The 19,363-nt window shown below is 39.8% G+C and overlaps 1 protein-coding gene across 2 annotated transcripts in view; it reads left to right on the top strand.

The window, feature by feature from the left end:
- The first annotated feature begins 723 nt into the window (after positions 1-723).
- Positions 724-19,363, top strand: part of LOC115221427 (protocadherin-11 X-linked) — a 65,101-nt gene continuing 46,461 nt past the window's right edge. For both annotated transcript variants that reach the window (XM_036510714.1, XM_036510715.1), the window contains exon 1: positions 724-780. The gene's annotated coding sequence lies outside the window, so the exon portion shown is untranslated. The remainder of the gene's footprint in view (positions 781-19,363) is intronic.

Here is a 19,363-nt window from a genome sequence, read left to right as displayed (position 1 = left end):
TCAACGTATGCGATCTATATATAAGTTCTTTTGGGTGTTTAAGCCATGATAAGGCTTGAATGTTTGGTTTACCTTTAGCATTCAGATTATTCTCTCAAATATTATGCTTATTTCTTCCCATTGTTTTAAATTCATTATCATTCATTATCTCATAGCTTCGAAATTTCGATGATGCGATTGTTTATTTTTGTAATGATATTATTGTACTGTAGATGTAAGAGACCGGACGTGGCCTGTTTCCCCATAAAACAAGCAGAGAATATTTTTGGCAATGTATAGCTGGCTTAACCCTTTAGAATTCGGATAACCCTGTCCAATGTAACGCTTATTAAGTCATATTGTCTCGAATTAATCAGGCATTATCTCGTAGCTTCGAGATTTCGATGATGTGATTACGCTTTTACTCTTTTACTTGTTTCAGTCATTTGACTGCGGCCACGCTGGAGCACCGCCTTTAATCGAGCAACTCGACCCCGGGACTTATTCTTTTGTAAGCCCAGTACTTATTCTATCGGTCTCTTTTGCCGAACCGCTAAGTAACGGGGACATAAACACACCAGCATCGGTTGTCAAGCAATGCTAGGGAGACAAACACAGACACACAAACACACACGCATATATATATATATATATATATATATACACACATATATACGACGGGCTTCTTTCAGTTTCCGTCTACCAAATCCACTCACAAGGCTTTGGTCGGCCCGAGGCTATAGTAGAAGACACTTGCCCAAGGTGCCACGCAGTGGGACTGAACCCGGAACCATGTGGCTGGTAAACAAGCTTATTTTTATAATGATATTGTACTTATTTCTTTATTGCCCACAAGGGGCTAAACATAGAGGGGACAAACAAGGACAGACAAAAAGATTAAGTCGACTACATCGACCCCAGTGCGTAACTGGTACTTAATTTATCGACCCCGAAAGGATGAAAGGCAAAGTCAAAGTCAAACTCGGTGAAATTTGAACTCAGAACGTAACGGTTAAGCATTTCGTCCGGCGCGATAACGCTTCTGCCAGCTCGCCGCCTTTTATTTTTACAATGATATTGTACTGTCGATGTGAAGTACCAGATCTGGTTTGGTTGAGCATTTTAAACAGGGAGATTATTTGACCCATATACGACCAGTTTAAATGCTGAATGTTGAAAGTCATAATCCCCGGATTTGCGAATATGTTGAATGTATGTTAATGCGTGCACATAGATGTAGATATATATGTCTGTGTACTCACGTAATGTATGAACAGGCTGTTCTGCGAATACGTTTGTGTGTGATAGCTTTTTATGCAACAAGGGAACGGAAACTGTACATGAATTAAGCTTCTTCCAACACAACTGGGATCTTCAAAGCGAAGTAACCCCGTCTCTCCGAGGAGGAGTTTACTCACCGAAAAATATTTCCTTTTGTGTGACTTTCCCCACCACCACCACCACCACCATTAAGCTGACCAAGACTATATTTTTACCTCCATTAGTAAAGAGGTTATGTACCTCAGGCCAGCAAGTTTTATGAGTCGCCTATTTTGCTGAGTGCAAGAATAGAACCAATGGTAATCTTCTGCCCAGCCACAACCAACGACGACATGAACTATGTGTGTGCGTGTGAGCGAGTGTGGAGGTGCGTGGCTTAGTGGTTAGGGCGTTGTACTCAAGATCGTAAAATTGTGATTTCGATTCCTGGACCGAGAGATGCATTGTATTCTTGTGCCAAGAGGGATGTAATGTGTCCAGGGGACGATACACTTCCTGTTAACGTTGTTAGTATATATATATATATATATATATATAGTATATCTAGATATATATATATATATATAATATATATATATATATTATATCTACATACAAACATACATCCATATAACATATTATATATATATATATATATATATATATAATATATATATATATATATATATTATATATATATATCGTGACATCCACCTTGCGAACGACACACCGGTCTCTCGCCATTTCCGCTCCACCGGTCACTCCTTGCAACACCTATCTTGTGTTCGGTTTGTCCTTACACAGAGGCCATCCGGATTCCCGTTTGCGCCGTGAACAGGAATTAATCTTCTCTCTTCGCTCTTATACGCCATTTGGTCTCAACTCTCCCCCCCTCCTCATCTACCCCCCTCTCCCCCCTCCTCACCTACCGTTCCCCCGACCCCTACTCTTCTCAGTCCTTCATCCTTTCACCCCTACTCCCCTTCCCTTCTTCCCTCTTTCTCCCTCCCTCCTTCCCTCTTCCCCTTCCCTCTGCTCCCTCACTCCCCTTCTCTCTCCCCTCTCCCTCTTTCCTCCTTCCTCCCCTCCTCCTCCTCCCCTTCCTTGTCCCCCTCCTCTCTCTCCCCCCCTCTTCTCCTCTCTCCACACTACACCACACGACTTTACACATCACATCATATATGATGTGCCATACTAATACATACACCAACTAATACATACTAATACATACTAATACATACACCAACCCTATACATACACACGTCCAGACCTCTCATACGCACTAATACTCTCTCATACACACAACACAACACCCTTATACATACTAATACGTACTAATACATACTAATACATACACCAACCCTATACATACACACGTCCAGACCTCTCATACGCACTAATACTCTCTCATACACACACACACACACCCTTATACATACTAATACATACACCAACCCTATACATACACACGTCCAGACCTCTCATACGCACTAATACTCTCTCATACACACACACACACACACACACACACACACACACACCCTTATGTTGGAGCTGGTCACTCAACCCTATTATCTCCCCTAATTTCGCTCTCGCGTCTCATGTTTGATCTTTGACTTCTGGCCGAAATCAGATCGCCATGTTGGTTCGTTAGTTACTGCACGCATTTTTTTCTCTCCTTCTTTCTGTGTTTTTTTCTCTCTGTGTATCTTTCTGTTGAAGAGCGTAGGCTTGAAACGTTAAAGACTTGTTTTATTTATATTTCCTGAGCGCCATACTAATACAATTGTTTGTTTGTTTTCCACCTGCCTTCGTCTTTTGTCTATTTTCATAAAGCTTCCCGTTATATATATATATATATATATATATATATATATATATATATTGTATATATATGTATATCACTGCACTGCTGCTAGAAGGCGAGCAGTAGAGTCCCTTGCACACAGTATGCGGACACAGATCATGTGTCGGTAGCCAACTGGAAAAGATGTGTAGCATCGTTCTGTATAGGACTGCCACGTTGTGTTGGCAAATAGACTTTACTTTATATATATATATGTGTGTGTGTGTGTGTGTATGTATTGAAACAAATGAACATAGAAAACATATCCCGTATTCATGCTTTAGATAATGTACACGAGTTTCAGTAAGCCGGTTTCCGTTATTACATAATCTGGATAGCCTGTTACGCAACACAGTAAATTCGTTTACTTCCTCGGTATTATTCCTATTATTGCCATTTTACTATTTCATTAATATTTGTATTATTGTTTTGTTTGGACTCCGTTTCTTCCTCCCTCCTTCGTGTTAGTTACTGTATATATACATGTTGGTATATGCGAGTACATGTGAGTGCGTGCGTCCACTGGAGCGTATATGGGTGTAGGCGTGGCCTTGATACTCTTTCATCTCCACCCTATCACTCTGCTTTCACAAATTCTTACCCTCTTGTTTCCTACATTCTATTTTACTGCAATAACCAGATGGTACTTAATGTGCATACCGATGCATATAACGCCTTGTACATTTCTTTATATTGTATCATCGCTGAAAATAATGAGGAAGTATTTTGTTTCGTAATAGGGTCAACCGGCTTATGTAAAAATGGCAATCGGCTTAATGAAACATGTGTACATTATATAAAGCATAAAGTACCGGTTACCTTTTCTGTGTTCATTTGTTTTTATATGGTGACTCGGATTCTGCATACATGCCTTTTGTATTTATGATGGTTGTTATCTAACCGCGTAGAGCATGAATAGAATGAGGAACACTTCTATTATGCCCTTCCTATGTGAAGTTTGTGTGTATGTGTGTGTGTGCTTGCGTACATTTTAACACACACACACATACATAAAGAGTGCAGTGAACTGACGATGGAAATTTCAACGTTTCAGACAAGGTCCTTCTTCAGAAGAAGTTGACAGAGAGGAAATTATTGAAAGACAGCAGAGTTTTACATCCTATGTCTGAAACACTGGAGTTTTCACTCTCCACGACATGTTCACTGTACTCTTTATATCTATTCTACTTAATAATTCAAATCTTGCCGTCTCCGACCAACAGTAGTCTCTTTAGATTCTGTTTTACGTGTGTGTGTTAATTGCTGGCAGGGACACTGTATTTCGTTTTGCAATCATAATATACAACTAAGTATGTTAAAGGTTTTTAAGTCGATACTGTGTCCTACGGTGGGTAGTTAATGGGTTGGATGTGGTACTGATGAAGAGGCAATAACTCCTGAAATGTGCATGTATACCCTTTACATATTTTCCTATCTTCGGCTATATTGTTTACAGAGACGTATTCATTTACGATATATCGTAACTTTCGGTGTTGGCTCTAAATTATATAGAAAATCTGTATTTTACTATTTTCAGTCATTAGACTGCGGCCACGTTGTGGCACTGCTTTTACTGGTATATATATTACATATGTGGGAGATTATGTCTGTGGGTGTGTTTGTGGAGTTGTTAGCTAACTCCTTCTACATCGTTTTATCGATTTTGATGAAACTTGACACATGAGTAGAACTCATGTCTGGAAGCCTCATGGCATACTCATAATAGGGCCCCTTGGAGGGATCCTTATATATATCTAATATATTTTATTTTAACAGCGAAGGGAAATAACCCATTCGCCCAAATTTTAAAAGCCAAAGGAAATAACCCAATCATTTGGTATAAATGAAATTGAATATGCTTCTTTATTAGTATATGAACTGTTAGAGTTATTTTCGCAATTTATCCTGTACAACCCTTAAATAAGTAAATAGTATTTTCCTAAATAATAGATCCACTTATTTCGGTTAGTGACTTATTCATGAATGTACCAATACTAGCGCCACAGAGTGTAATATTCTCTGGGAACGCACAAAAGCCCTTTTCGGAGTAGTTTACTTTGAATTGTTATTATCTCATACCTGATTAGTCTGTTATTACGTAACATGTTTCACGATATTAGTATACATACCTTATTGGGAATCATAAAAATAAGATCCTGTGTAAGACAGTTCGGTATTCTCCGTAAATGCACAAAAACCGTTTAAAGGTTATATACTATTGTTGTTAATGGATTAGCGAAGCAATTATGAGAACGGAACCAAGGTATAAGCCCCGCTTTCCCGGGAATTACAGGGTACGTCAGCTAGTATACACACACACACACATACATACATACATACATACATACATACATACATATATATATATATATATATATATATATATATATTATATATATATATATATATATATATATATATATATATATATATATACACACTCACCTTTATAACAACGCTCTGGCTTTGGTCACAAAGCGTTGTACGTAAAGATATGATATACGCTTCCATTAGAAAGTAGGTCAGCACACAACGAAACGCCGTGTCATTTAATTTTTTACCGACCAAAATCTCTTTCGAGAAGCGTTATGACGTGCGGGGAACATTTTTCTTACGACTTCTCATGTCGCGCCAATTATCTCTATTCGAATAACATCTGTATACTTCTTATAAAGACAAAGTGACGTTCGGGATATTTCGTGTTACTTTCAGCTATTTTAATTGGAAACACAATGATATTTCTTACTAAAAAGACAAAAAAAAAATGACAGAAAAAATATTTATGTCTTGAAGTGCAATAGTCGTAGCTTAAAAAAATTTTGGTCGTTGAAACAAAACTGGCATTACTCTCATTTGAGCGTAACTGAGAAAGGAAGGGAAATAATATGATGTATGAATCAGAAGTATTTTGTGATATATCGCTTTAGTGGTGCCTTACTATTGCTTTTGGTTATTATGTCTTAGTTGAAAATCTATATATTCTTTAAGTAAGTTTCAATAAAAACGACTTGCTGTTACAGTTAATTACGTTTCTTTTCTCGCACAATAATATTAATGTAGTTAACATATGCTTTGCATACCAGGTTATAGAAGCACACAGAGAGGCAAGATCTTTTAAATATCCAGAGCAAAGACACACGCACACACACACACGTACATACGCTCTCATATGCGCGCACATACACACGAAAATGCACCATGCTGTAGCTATAGAGTGAATGCCTTTGTCAAGGATGAACGACAGCGTTACAACAATTTTTGTTCAGATACCATCTCTTCTCTTTTGTTTGTTTTATTGATGATCCATCAACTATCATCTATCTTTTACTTGTTTCAGTCATTAGACTGCGACCATGCTGGGGCACCGCTTTTAAGGGTTTGGGCCGAACAAACTGACACCCGTTCTAATTTTTTATTTATTTGGATCTTTTCGGTTTGAACGGCAGTTTTTTTCAATATGAAATTGTCACCCATAATTATGACCCTAGTATCGATCTATTGCATATCAATCTGTTTTAGGGTTAGGGTTAGGGGTGGGGGGAAGGGTATCTTTTTTTCTTCACTAATGTAAATATACCCAATCTGTTTCTTAAACGAGGGACATATTCATACGGCACAGAATGTTTTCACCTCAATAGACGTCATTGATTGGTTGAAATTGCAGAAATTGAAGAAAAAAAACAACAAATATCTTACAAACTATAGAATTTTCTGAATAAAGCCAAGAGAAAAATATGTATTATAAACACATTCTACCAGTATACGAAGTTTAAAAGTGTTTAGTTACGTGGAAATGATTTTTAAAAACTGCCGTTCAAACCGAAAAGATCCATTTGTTTTACTTTGCCTTAAATCTGGTGCTTAACCTATCTGTCATATTTGCCGAACCGCTAAGTTACGGGGATGTAAACGGGACAAAAGCAGCTGTCAGCTCGTGGTGTGGAAAAAAATTACAAATGCTAAGATATACACACAACTTGATGGTTTGATACACGTGCGTTTCTATTTGTCGATTTTTGACTTCTCCATTCTATTTTCCCCATGTCTATCGTTTCTTGCAGAAGAAGCGTGAATACTCGAAACGGAAAAGCAACGAACGTGAGTACGTGCATAAGAAGTATATTAGCTTGACGCTCGGTTCTACAGGCTTCCACACAGATTCCATCTACCAAATGCATTCACAATACATTGGTTGGTCGGCCTGGGGCTATAGTATAAATCACTTGCCCAAAGGTGGCGAGCTGGCAGAATCGTTAGCACGCCGGGCGAAATGCTTAGCGGTATTTCGTCTGCGTTACGTTGTGAGTTCGAATTCCGCCGAGGTCGACTTTGCCTTTCATCTTTTCAGGGTCGATAAATTAAGTACCAGTTACGCACTGGGGTCGATGTAATCGACTTAATCCCTTTGTCTTTCCGTCCTTGTTTGTCCTCTCTGTGTTTAGCTCCTTGTGGGTAGTAAAGAAATAGGTATTTCGTCTTTCTTTATGTTCTGAGTTCAAATTCGGCCGAGGTTGACTTTGCCTTTCGTCCTCTCGGGGTCGATAAATAAAGTACCAGTTACACTCTGGAGTCGATGTAATTGACTTAATCCCCTTGTCCTTGTTTGTCCCCTCTATGCTTAGCCCCTTGTGAGCAATAAAGAAATAAGAAACGTTAGCACGCCGGGCGAAATGCTTAGCGGTATTTCATCTGCCGTTACGTTCTGAGTTCAAATTCCGCCGACGTCAACTTTACCCCTTTCAACCTTTCGGGGTCGATAAATTAAGTACCAGTTACGCACTGGGATCGATGTAATCGGCTTAATCCCTTTGTTTGTCCTCTCTGTGTTTAGCCCCTTGTGGGTAATAAAGAAATAGGTATTTCGTCTGCCGTTACGTTCTGAGTTCAAATTCCGCCGACGTCAACTTTACCCTTTTCATCCTTTCGGGGTCGATGAAATTAAGTACCAGTTACGCACTGGGGTCGATGTAATCGGCTTAATCCCTTTGTCTGTCCTTGTTTGTCCTCTCTGTGTTTAGTCCCTTGTAGGTAGTAAAGAAATAGGTATTTCGTCTGCCGTTACGTTCTGAGTTCAAATTCCGCCGACGTCAACTTTACCCTTTTCATCCTTTCGGGGTCGATGAAATTAAGTACCAGTTACGCACTGGGATCGATGTAATCGGCTTAATCCCTTTGTTCTTGTTTGTCCCCTCTATGTTTAGCCCATTGTGGGCAATAAAGAAATAAGAAAACTTAGCACATCGGGCGAAATGCTTAGCGGTATTTTGTCTGCCGTTACGTTCTGAGTTCAAATTCCGCCGACGTCAACTTTGCCCCTTTCACCCTTTTGGGGTCGATCAATTAAGTACCAGTTACGCACTGGGGGGTCGATGTAATCGACTTAATCCCTTTGTCTTTCCTTGTTTGTCCCCTCTATGCTTAGCCCCTTGTGAGCAATAAAGAAATAAGAAACGTTAGCACGCCGGGCGAAATGCTTAGCGGTATTTTGTCTGCCGTTACGTTCTGAGTTCAAATTCCGCCGACGTCAACTTTGCCCCTTTCACCCTTTTGGGGTCGATCAATTAAGTACCAGTTACGCACTGGGGGGTCGATGTAATCGACTTAATCCCTTTGTCTGTCTTTTTTTGTCCTCTCTATGTTTAGCCCCTTGTAGGTAGTAAAGAAATAGGTATTTCGTCTGCCGTTACGTTCTGAGTTCAAATTCCGCTGACGTCAACTTTACCCTTTTCATCCTTTCGGGGTCGATAAATTAAGTACCAGTTACGCACTGGGGCCGATGTAATCGGCTTAATCCGTGTGTCTGTCCTTGTTTGTCCTCTCTGTGTTTAGTCCCTTGTAGGTAGTAAAGAAATAGGTATTTTGTCTGCCGTTACGTTCTGAGTTCAAATTCCGCCGACGTCAACTTTACCCCTTTCATTCTTTCGGGGTCGATGAATTAAGTATCAGTTACGTACTGGGGTCGATGTAATTGACTTGATCCCTTTGTCTGTCCTTGTTTGTCCCCTCTATGTTTAGCCCCTTGTGGGCAATAAAGAAATAAGAAACGTTAGCACGCTGGGCGAAATGCTTAGCGGTATTTTGTCTGCCGTTACGTTCTGAGTTCAAATTCCGCCGACGTCAACTTTGCCCCTTTCACCCTTTCGGGGTCGATCAATTAAGTACCAGTTACGCACTGGGGTCGATGTAATCGACTTAATCCCATTGTCTGTCCTTGTTTGTCTCCTCTATGTTTAGCCCCTTGTGGGCAAAAAAGGAATAAGAAATCACTTGCCCAAGAAGCCATGCAGTAGGACTGAACCTGAAATCACGTGGCTGCAAAAGCGAGCTTCTTAACAACACGGCCAAACACGGCCATGCTTGCACCTATAATGAAATTCATTTACAAACACGATGTTTGAGAAATCAAAGCTAACATCAAAACCTTAAGAATAGCGATTAGGAATTCTTGTAATGTCGTTATGTGTCAGAACGTCTGAAAAAATCAAAAACCGTGCAGTCATAATGATGTAGTTTTGCCCAGAACGACATTCCCGAGTGGCGACTGAGGTTCGTACTGATCTACTTTGGCGGTTTACATTCAGATACCCGACATTCATCACAGTTGTCGCTTTCTACTTAAAAGTTAAGCAAACATCTTTTCTTATAAGGTATGCGGTGCCAGATTTAGCTTTTCCTGTGAACAGGGGTATCTCAAAACAAGAGTGAAAGTCCGACAACATTACCCCTCACCTTTCTTTCTCTCTCTCTCTCTCAGACGAAGGGTAAAGGAAGGATAAATTAGGTTAGTTGAGAATTGCAAATTAGATTACAATAATAAAACAAAGTGCTTGATAGCAGCGAAAAGGATTTTATTCATGTCTTCTGCTGGTCAGTAAAGCAATTTATCTATGACTAACAACATTAGTAACGAGACCGCAAAGAAAAACATACATAACTGCATGAGTTTTTGTTTCCATTTTTTTTTTTTTTACCGACTTGAAAATTAATAACAGCAGATGCATGTTACAGACATTTCCGAAAGTACTAGAATTACAGATATGCTCAAAAAAAAGAGTGAATGTTATAGAAATAAACCTGGCATATTTTCCTAACTTTGTTGATGTATTATACATCCATGTGTGTATATGTGTACATACGTGCCTGTATGTGTGTGTGAGTGTGTGAGTGAGTGTGTGTGTGTGTGTGTGTGTGTGTGTGTGTGTGTGTGTGTTCTGTGGTAGGTTGTGGTAGGTTGTGGGGTTTTTTTTTAGCCAGATGCAAAAAACTATATAAATATTACTAAGGGTGTACACATAGTTTAATTATGATCATACTAAAAAAAGACGATAGTCATTATTCCATATTTCGTGTAAATATGATACCAATTCCGGAACAACCATACCACCACCATACCAAAAAACAGGAAACAGGAACAAATTCATTCAAAACTTTAGCAACCAAATTCATTGTTGGATTACATGAATCAAAGATTTTCTGAAAACAATATGCAAACAAAATTGAGTATTTTCAACAATCTCAAATTCGACCTACCACCAAGATCCCAAAATTTAACAGACTAATTGGAAGAGTCTTACGGAAGCCAAGAGATTAAATTCCTATGTGTTGTTGGAAGTTTTTGTAAGAGGGTGGACAAAAAACTTTTAGACAGGGTTGTCGTGGGACTTCGCTCAACTGCTGAGAAAACAGAACTGAAGCCTTCTACAAAGTCAAGATAAATAACCTTTCCAGCTCTCTTTTGTCAGCCCAACATGGATTGGGGTAGAAGAGGCGCAACTCGGCATATAGCCACAGTTCGCTATTTGACAGAGCAGGATAGGCGTGTACTTTACAATTTTAATCACAAGTCCGTGGTTTTTTTAGCGACATTATGCTCAACAGTTCGGAGTGAGCGGCAGGACGGACATAATAGCATACTTTATTGATCCATTTCAACAGCTTGTCGCAACCCCTGTCGGAAGATAAGGAGTGTTGTAAAATGTCGATAGCCGCAGCTGAAATGCAGTATACGACAAGTGGTTGTGCATGGCATAGATCGGCTGTTTTGGATGGGCCTACTCCATGAGACTTACATAGGCGTAGGAGTGGCTGTGTGGTAAGTAGCTTGCTTACCAACCACATCGTTCCGAGTTCAGTTCCATTGCGTGGCACCTTGGGCGTCTTCTACTATATCTCGGGCATACCAAAGCCTTGTGAGTGAAAGAAGTCCGTTGAATATATGTATATATATGTATATATATGCGTGTGTATATGTTTGTGTATCTGTGTTTGTCCCCCCAACATCGCTTGACAACCGATGCTGGTGTGTTTACGTCCCCGTAACTTAGCGGTTCGGCAAAACAGACCGATTGAATAAGTACTAGGCTTACAAAGAATAGGTCCTGGGGTCGTTTTGCTCGACTAAAGGCGATGCTCCAGTCAAATGACTGAACAAGTAAAAGAGTATATTGTAAGACCTGAATGCCAACGTCTTGGCAGAGTTTTACTGTAATTAGCACCAGAACAGAAGTATACTCAGTTTAGTAAGCGAGGAAGAGGGCGTACATGGAAAATGTAATCGATAGTTTCTGGCCCATAACCCTGCATTTTAAGTTCAAGATTTTAACCAAGGTTTTAACAAAAAGTTTGGCACTTGTTGAAGAGCAGTCGGATGTGAACAATACCAGATCTATCCTCGACAACTTCCACTTTATGCGATGCATCGTAGGGGAGTGGGGAAGTAAACCTGGTTTTGGTTGGGATCCAATCAACTTGGATCTTTTAAAAGCTGTCGAAAATGTCGACTCTCTTTGCTTTGTAACTGTTCTCCAAGCAGCCGGTTTCGGTTTCGTCTTCAAGGAGTGGGTTGTTTCAATAAACAGCGATGTTTACCTGGTGGTCAGGGTAAATGACCACCGGTCAGAACCGTTGTAGATCGCACGATCGCTCTATCGAGGGTGTTCTCTTTCATCCCTTCTGTATGTACTGACTCTCGAGCCTCTAGTTCGGACTAAAACCGGATAGCGGGGATGGGGAACTTCTCGTTCAAACTTGCATGCGCAAGATCCGTATCTGCCAATGCGGACGATGTCACCTTAATGGTTTCATAGACTACTGAAATCGAGGTGGTTTCTAAAGAAATACGAGGCTTTGATACCAGCAAAAGGAAACCAGGAGAAGTTAGTGGGCTTGCAATCTAAAACGTGAAGAGATACATCTCATGACCACCTCATACCGCTTGTATTTTAATCATTTAATAAGCAAAAAATGACCGCGTAAGTAAACAGCTTGGTAACAGCTTAGCTTGTTACTATGGAAGCAGATTTGTTACTATGTCTGTGGCTTTCGATTAGAAAGAATTATCCGAAATTTACAAGCTTTAAAAGCTATTAACTCTTTATTTGTTGACTTATGGCGAAAATGAATTTCATGTGAATGATTACCATACAAAACTGCTTGAATACACCAGATATGAAATCAATTGAAACAAAAATTGAAGAAAATGTGAAGTGGCAGCTAAACAGAAAAGATTCCCGAACTGTCCAAAATCCAGTGAGTTTAATCATTAATTAGTGTTCTATCTGAGAAAATATATTGTTTCTAAAGGCATCTGTAAGCCCGAGATTTATTATTTTTCTTATTAACACCGAGAGATTGAAAAGAAATAACGAAATTAATACGCAACAGCAGCCGATACACGTTTCAATACATTCACGCTTGCATACGACAATAACTGAGAGGCAGCAGCCGACACATATCCAACATTCTCACTGTTGCATGCGACAATAATTTAGAGACTCTATAATTACTTCCTGCCAAGCATATATTAGCTTGGAAAGTTACCTGCTTCGTTCTTTAGTTTAGGACAAATGTATACGGGTAATTATAGTAGTTTGAACATAATCGTGATACATGTAAAGTGAATATAATTCAATACTTTTCGTCTCATCTTTGAAATAACTTGACTTACAGAATTCACGTCGACAATAATAGAACAGAACATTGCTGTGGAGACAAAGATGGCAGTCATACACTTGATTACTTTTATTTATATTCTTTGTATTTTTTTTATTATTTTTATTCTTGTAAAAGAAATAATTTCAAAGACAGTTATTGTTATCAGATACAGAATGCAGCAGGAACACAGTCGGTGTGACTCATTCTAAAGCTGTCTACGAAAACTGTTTGAATTAGTAAAAACGTTGCAGTTTTACTTTCATTTATTCAATAATCGACTGGATTCTGGTGATTAATCGAAGGAAAACAATAAAAAAAAGCGTTTCTTTCTGTAGACATACTTGCTAGACTTCAGATCGTTATATTTTCAAATCAGACACTTGAATTTTGTTATTTGTATTTTCTTTCTGTAAGTTTGTTTCAAAAAGCAACGTGATCTAAACCTGCAATTGTAGTGCAACTTCGTTAGCAAAATTCACATCAAAATGAGAGCCGTGAATCACAAACAAAATAAAGTGGTCTCTATGACTAATTTGAATTAAGAGAGCCTGAAATAGTTTTATCTTCTGGGACTTCATACTATATGCAAATGAAATATTCAGGGGAAAGATTAACTTCAATACATCTCACACCATTAGAATCTATTATATATTTCAGAATGTATGTGAGCAAGTAGTGGTAGTCGTGGTAGGGGAGTCCGTTTTTCTCCTCCTACTTTCTTTTGTATGTACTGCTATCGCCTACCACTCTGCTACCACCACAGTACTGAATCACTGTTTCACACACCCTTACCCTGCTCCAATTTCTCTCTCTCTCTCTCACTCGCTCTCTCTTTCTCTTTCTCTCTCTCTCTCTCTCTCTCTCTCACTCGCTCTCTCTCTCTCTTTCTCTCCCTTTGTCCCCTTACATTCAAGTTCTTTTATCATCCTTTCGTTGTCATTTATTGCTCCTTATCTCTGCTACCAAACACTACCAACACCTCGTTCTCTCTTTCCCACTTGGTGTTTTTAATTTTCTCACCCCACCCCCCACTCTCTCTCACTCTTTTCTTCCGTTATTCTAATCTTTTTAATTTCTCTTACTCCCATTTTCTGTCCCCCTTCCCTTCCCTACCCTCATATTATTGCCAGTTCTTACAGCTAGGGTTCCTCCACTTCATGCTAAGAAAGATTAGGATTGGATTACTAAATGCCAAATATCTGAACGAACAGATGTCACTTGTATATCGTAGAGTGGTAAAACAGGGCCTGCCGCATGCACAATCAAATTGATTCTTTCGTATCAGCAAACTTTCAAGAAAGCATTCTTTAATTTTATCGGCGCAGGCATGGCTGTGCGATTAAAAAATTCGCTTTGTAACCAAATAATTTCAGATTCAGACTCACTACGCGGCACCTTTTGCTACTATAACCTTACCCCCACCATGCCCATGAATGCCTTGTGAGTGGATTTGGCAGACGGGAACTGTGTTGAAACCCGTCGTATATATAATATATATATATATATATATATTTTTTTATTATTAGAAGGAGCTTCTACAGGACTAGAACTGTTTCATTCAAGAGAAATCTTGAGTACCTTATTTACTGTGGTTAACCCCGAATCAACCCGGGACCTACATATATATATAATATATATATATATATATATATATATTATATATATATATATACTCTTTACTCTTTACTCTTTTACTTGTTTCAGTCATTTGACTGCGGCCATGCTGGAGCACCGCCTTTAATCGAGCAACTCGACCCCGGGACTTATTCTTTTGTAAGCCCAGTACTTATTCTATCGGTCTCTTTTGCCGAACCGCTAAGTAACGGGGACATAAACACACCAGCATCGGTTGTCAAGCAATGCTAGGGGGACACACACATATATATATATATATACATATATACGACGGGCTTCTTTCAGTTTCCGTCTACCAAATCCACTCACAAGGCTTTGGTCGGCCCGAGGCTATAGTAGAAGACATTTGCCCAAGGTGCCACGCAGTGGGACTGAACCCATGTGGTTCGTAAGCAAGCTACTTACAACACAGGCTTCAGTCATTTTGACTTTGGCTATGCTGGAGCACCGCCTTTAGTCGAGCAAATCGACCCCTGGACTTATTCTTCGTAAGCCACTAGGCTTATTCAATCGGCTTCTTTAGGTGAACTGCTAAGTTACGGGGACGTAAACACACCAGCAACGGCTGTCAAGCGATGGTAGGGGGACAAACACAGACACGGCCTAACGGCCCTCCATGTTTGTTTTCGTTTGGTTTGTTGTACGTCTCCACTGCCCTGTTTTTGTTACCAACTTTGACCCTCCGCAAATCCCAAATGTTATTTTGGTTCCGAAGCCTCATATAGTCGTCAACTGCTCGAAATGTGGAGTAGATGAACAGCCGACAACTGATGAAGGGTCGTTCTTTATGTTACTTGTCTTGCTTTCCATTTGTTTCTCTCGTCATTTGCATACACAAATTTGCCTTGTATTTCATGTTGTTTCCGTCTTTCATCTTGTTTCCGTTTTGTGACGTCCTGTTCCCATATATGCAATATATATATATATATATATATATATATATATATATATATATATATATATATGAAAGTATGTACATATATGTATGTATATATGCATTAATCAGCCGAAATTGCGAAGATGATCCGGTTCTTGACTGAAGATTGAAGGCTTCGAATGTCCCGTCCGTGTTTTTTGTGTCGTCTTCTAAATGTTTCACGTTCTTGTCCCAGTTTGTATATTTTCTTACTTTTACATATATATATATATATATATATATACGACGTGCTTCTTTCAGTTTCTGTCTATCAAATCCACTCACAGGGCTTTGATCGGCCCGAGGCTATAGTAGAAGACACTTGCCCAAGGTGCCACACAATGGGAATGAACCCGGAACCATGTGGTTGGTAAGCAAGCTACTTACCCCACAGCCACTCTTGCTGTAGGGAGGTGTATGTGTATATAAAGGAGTGTGCGTTTGTGTTTGTCCACCTCCACCATTTGAAAAAGATTCAAATAGAATAAATACTAGTCTCAAAATAATAATAATAATAATAATAATAATAATAATAAAAGAAGAAAATGCAAGAACTGAGGTTGATTTGTTTGACTAAACCCTTCAAGGCAGTGCCCCAGCATAGCCACAGTCCAGTGACCGAAACAAATAAAGGATGAAAAAAAAAACAGATTTGTGTGTGTGTGTCCCTCAAGAAATGCAGAACTTTCTCGGAAACGCTCGGGGATTGCCTAGTCCGTATTTTCCTTTTCTATATCTTTTTCTCGCTCTACTTCTCTTTTTACCTAACTCTCCCTCACTCTTCCTCTCAAGCTCTTCCTCTTTCTCTTTCTCCCCCTTCTCTCTCTCTCTTTCTCTCCCTATTTCTCTCTTCTTTTTCTGTTTCTTTCGTCAACGAAGAGCAAATAAATCCCAAATGTCAAACGTTTCGTTTATTGTGTGTGTGTGTGTGTGTGTGTGTGTGTGTGTGTGCGTATGTGTGTGCGTGTGTAAGCGTGCATCTGTGTGTGCTTGTTGTCTTTGTTGAAGTGAGTGGTGTTTATATTATAGTGTGTGTAACTGAAAACAGCAGACGTGTATTTGTACGTCAATAGCATATTATATATATATATATATTATATATATATATAATATATATATATATATATATATATATATACATATATATAACTGTTAAATTGTAATGCATTAATGTAAGTGTATGTTTTCTTAAATGAGCCTATGTATATTTGAAAAAGCGGCTGAGGTTCCCAAAAGGAATATAAAAATCCTGTTTATTTTGGCGGAAGCTTGGAGACCCAACGTGTAAGGTAAGGTAAAACAAAAAGAAAAAAGAGAGAGAGAGGGTTGCTGGGTGGTATGATCCGCCGAGAGTAAATGACGAGCGACAGGTGATCCCTCGTCGATCTAGATGTCTCTTGGGTACTTCGTGAATTTGTTGGTTAAACTTCGCTTAGTTTATCCAATGTAAGCCGATCCGCATAATAGTAACTTTAGGCAGTGTATGAGGTTCTTGGAGGTGCAGTAAGAGGACTGTTTGATGTAAGGAAGTAGCGATTATGAGGACCGGGAAGGGTAATGGTGTTGATGTATGTTTGGCAGCGAAGACATGAGCTGGGGTGGGGGAGATTTGGTTTGATTTGTGTGAAGTGTTTAGACGGTCTACAGACTAATAAGTTTCGTTGATTTTGCGAGTTCTTAAAAGAGGGGAAAAGAAGATTGAATGGAAAGTGTGACGTAACTTGTTGCATTTGATAAACCGGAAGTGTGGTAGGATGAAACGTAAGACAGGTGAGACGAAGGGATGATAAATGGAGGGAGGTAGGGCGGTTGGTTGTGAACTGAACATGTGTGAGAGAGGACGATGGTGCAGTCGACTTTATGAGTGCGGGTGAATGAAGCTTGGTCAAAAATGGTGGGAATACTCGTCGTATAAGAAACTAGAACGGAACATAAACGGCACCGTTCATGTCGACCAATTTAATGACTAGTCATCTCTACAGATTTTCTATAGAAATTATAGCTAGCACTAATTTGTAATAACAATGAGATCGATGATGAGAAAATGAGTAATAGGCGTATAAAATATATTTCAGGAGTGTTTGCTCCTTCGACAGCACCCATTCGACCCATTAATCACCCACGAACTCAGGTCTTAAATAGACATTAAAACATAACGGTGTAACACTATTGGCTATACCAATTTTACATGTTAAACACATTCCCGAAAGTTGGTAGGTAAATATTCCTTTCTACTCTAGGCACAAGGCGCGAAATTTTGCGGGGAAGGGGCCAGTCGATTAGATCGACTCCAGTACGCAACTAGTACTTAATCTATCGACCCCGAAAGGGTGAAAGGCAAAGTTGACCTCGGCGGAATTCGAACTCAGAACGTAAAGACGGGCGAAATACCCATTTCTTTACTACCTACAAGGGTCTAAACACAGAGAGGACAAACAAGGACAGACAAACGGATTAAGTCGATTATATCGACCCCAGTGTGTAAACTGGTACTTAATTTATCGACCCCGAAAGGATGAAAAGCGGCAGACGAAATACCGCTATGCATTTCGCCCGGCGTGATAACGTCTCTGCCATCGGAATCAGCGGAGTGCGTGGAGAGTTCAATCCAGTCTGTGTGATGTTCAGAAGTTGAGTACATCCTCCAAGTGGCTGTGAGGTAAGTAGCTTGCTTACCAACCACATGGTTCCAAGTTCAGTCCCACTGCGTGGCTCCTTGGGCAAGTGTCTTCTACTATAGCCTCGGGCCGACCAAAGCCTTGTGAGTGGATTTGGTAGACGGAAACTGAAAGAAGCCTGTCGTATATATATATATATGTGTGTGTGTGTTTGTGCGTCTGTGTTTGTCCCCTCCAACATCGCTTGAAAACCGATGCCGGTGTGTTTACGTCCCCGTAACTTAGCGGTTCGGCAAGAGGGACCGATACTAGGCTTACAAATAATAAGTTCTGGGGTCGATTTGCTCGACTAAAGGTGGTGCTCCAGCATGGCCGCAGTCAAATGACTGAAACATGTAAAAGAGTAAAGAGTTATATTGATGCAAATACAGCTAACAGAGAAATCATCACACACCACATCAAATTCACATATACATACATGGACACCTTTGGCGCAGAAAGTAGCAGGAAGATACATTGGCCTGCTATATACAGGCACATGTATAATGTGTTATTGTTCCCATACTTCATCAATAAACTCGAAGTAAAGAGTTCACCGAGAAGCTGCATAAATTTATTCTGCAAACAAGTCTGACACTGTAAGCGAACGAAGAGGGCCAGGCGTCCATTGCGATGGTTGGCGAAGAAGGGCCGTGAAGCCGAGGTGCTTGACGCTGCTGGAGAGTCATGGAAATTAGCGCACAGTTTGGGGGCCAATACAGCAATCGTTCGACATCGGCACGGATTTGAAACCCGTTGCTGGAAGACATCAAAGTCATGAAAGAAGGTCTCCTGCAGAGGGAGAAGAGTTCAGGTTTGTGAAGGAGTGGGTCGGGATGGGGTAACAACAGTGGGTCGTGTTATGGGAGGTAGGTTTGGATGTGGGGCGTGAAAATAGAAGGGGTCGGGTTTTTTTGTTTTTTTTAGGAAGATGGAATAATTGGAGTGTGTTCGTGTGTATTTGTACACGCACACATGTTTTTCATACAAACGCAAAGCACACACACGATGCGTACACACATGCAAACACACACACAATCGTGCACATGATGCGAACACATACACACGCTTCATACACATAGAGTACACATATTTGTACACAATCCGTAGACACTCATGCTTTATACAAACACACAC

Source organism: Octopus sinensis, linkage group LG18 (assembly GCF_006345805.1).
Source record: "Octopus sinensis linkage group LG18, ASM634580v1, whole genome shotgun sequence".
Taxonomy (NCBI): Eukaryota; Metazoa; Mollusca; class Cephalopoda; order Octopoda; family Octopodidae; genus Octopus; species Octopus sinensis.
This window is presented reverse-complemented; position numbering and strand designations above follow the sequence as displayed.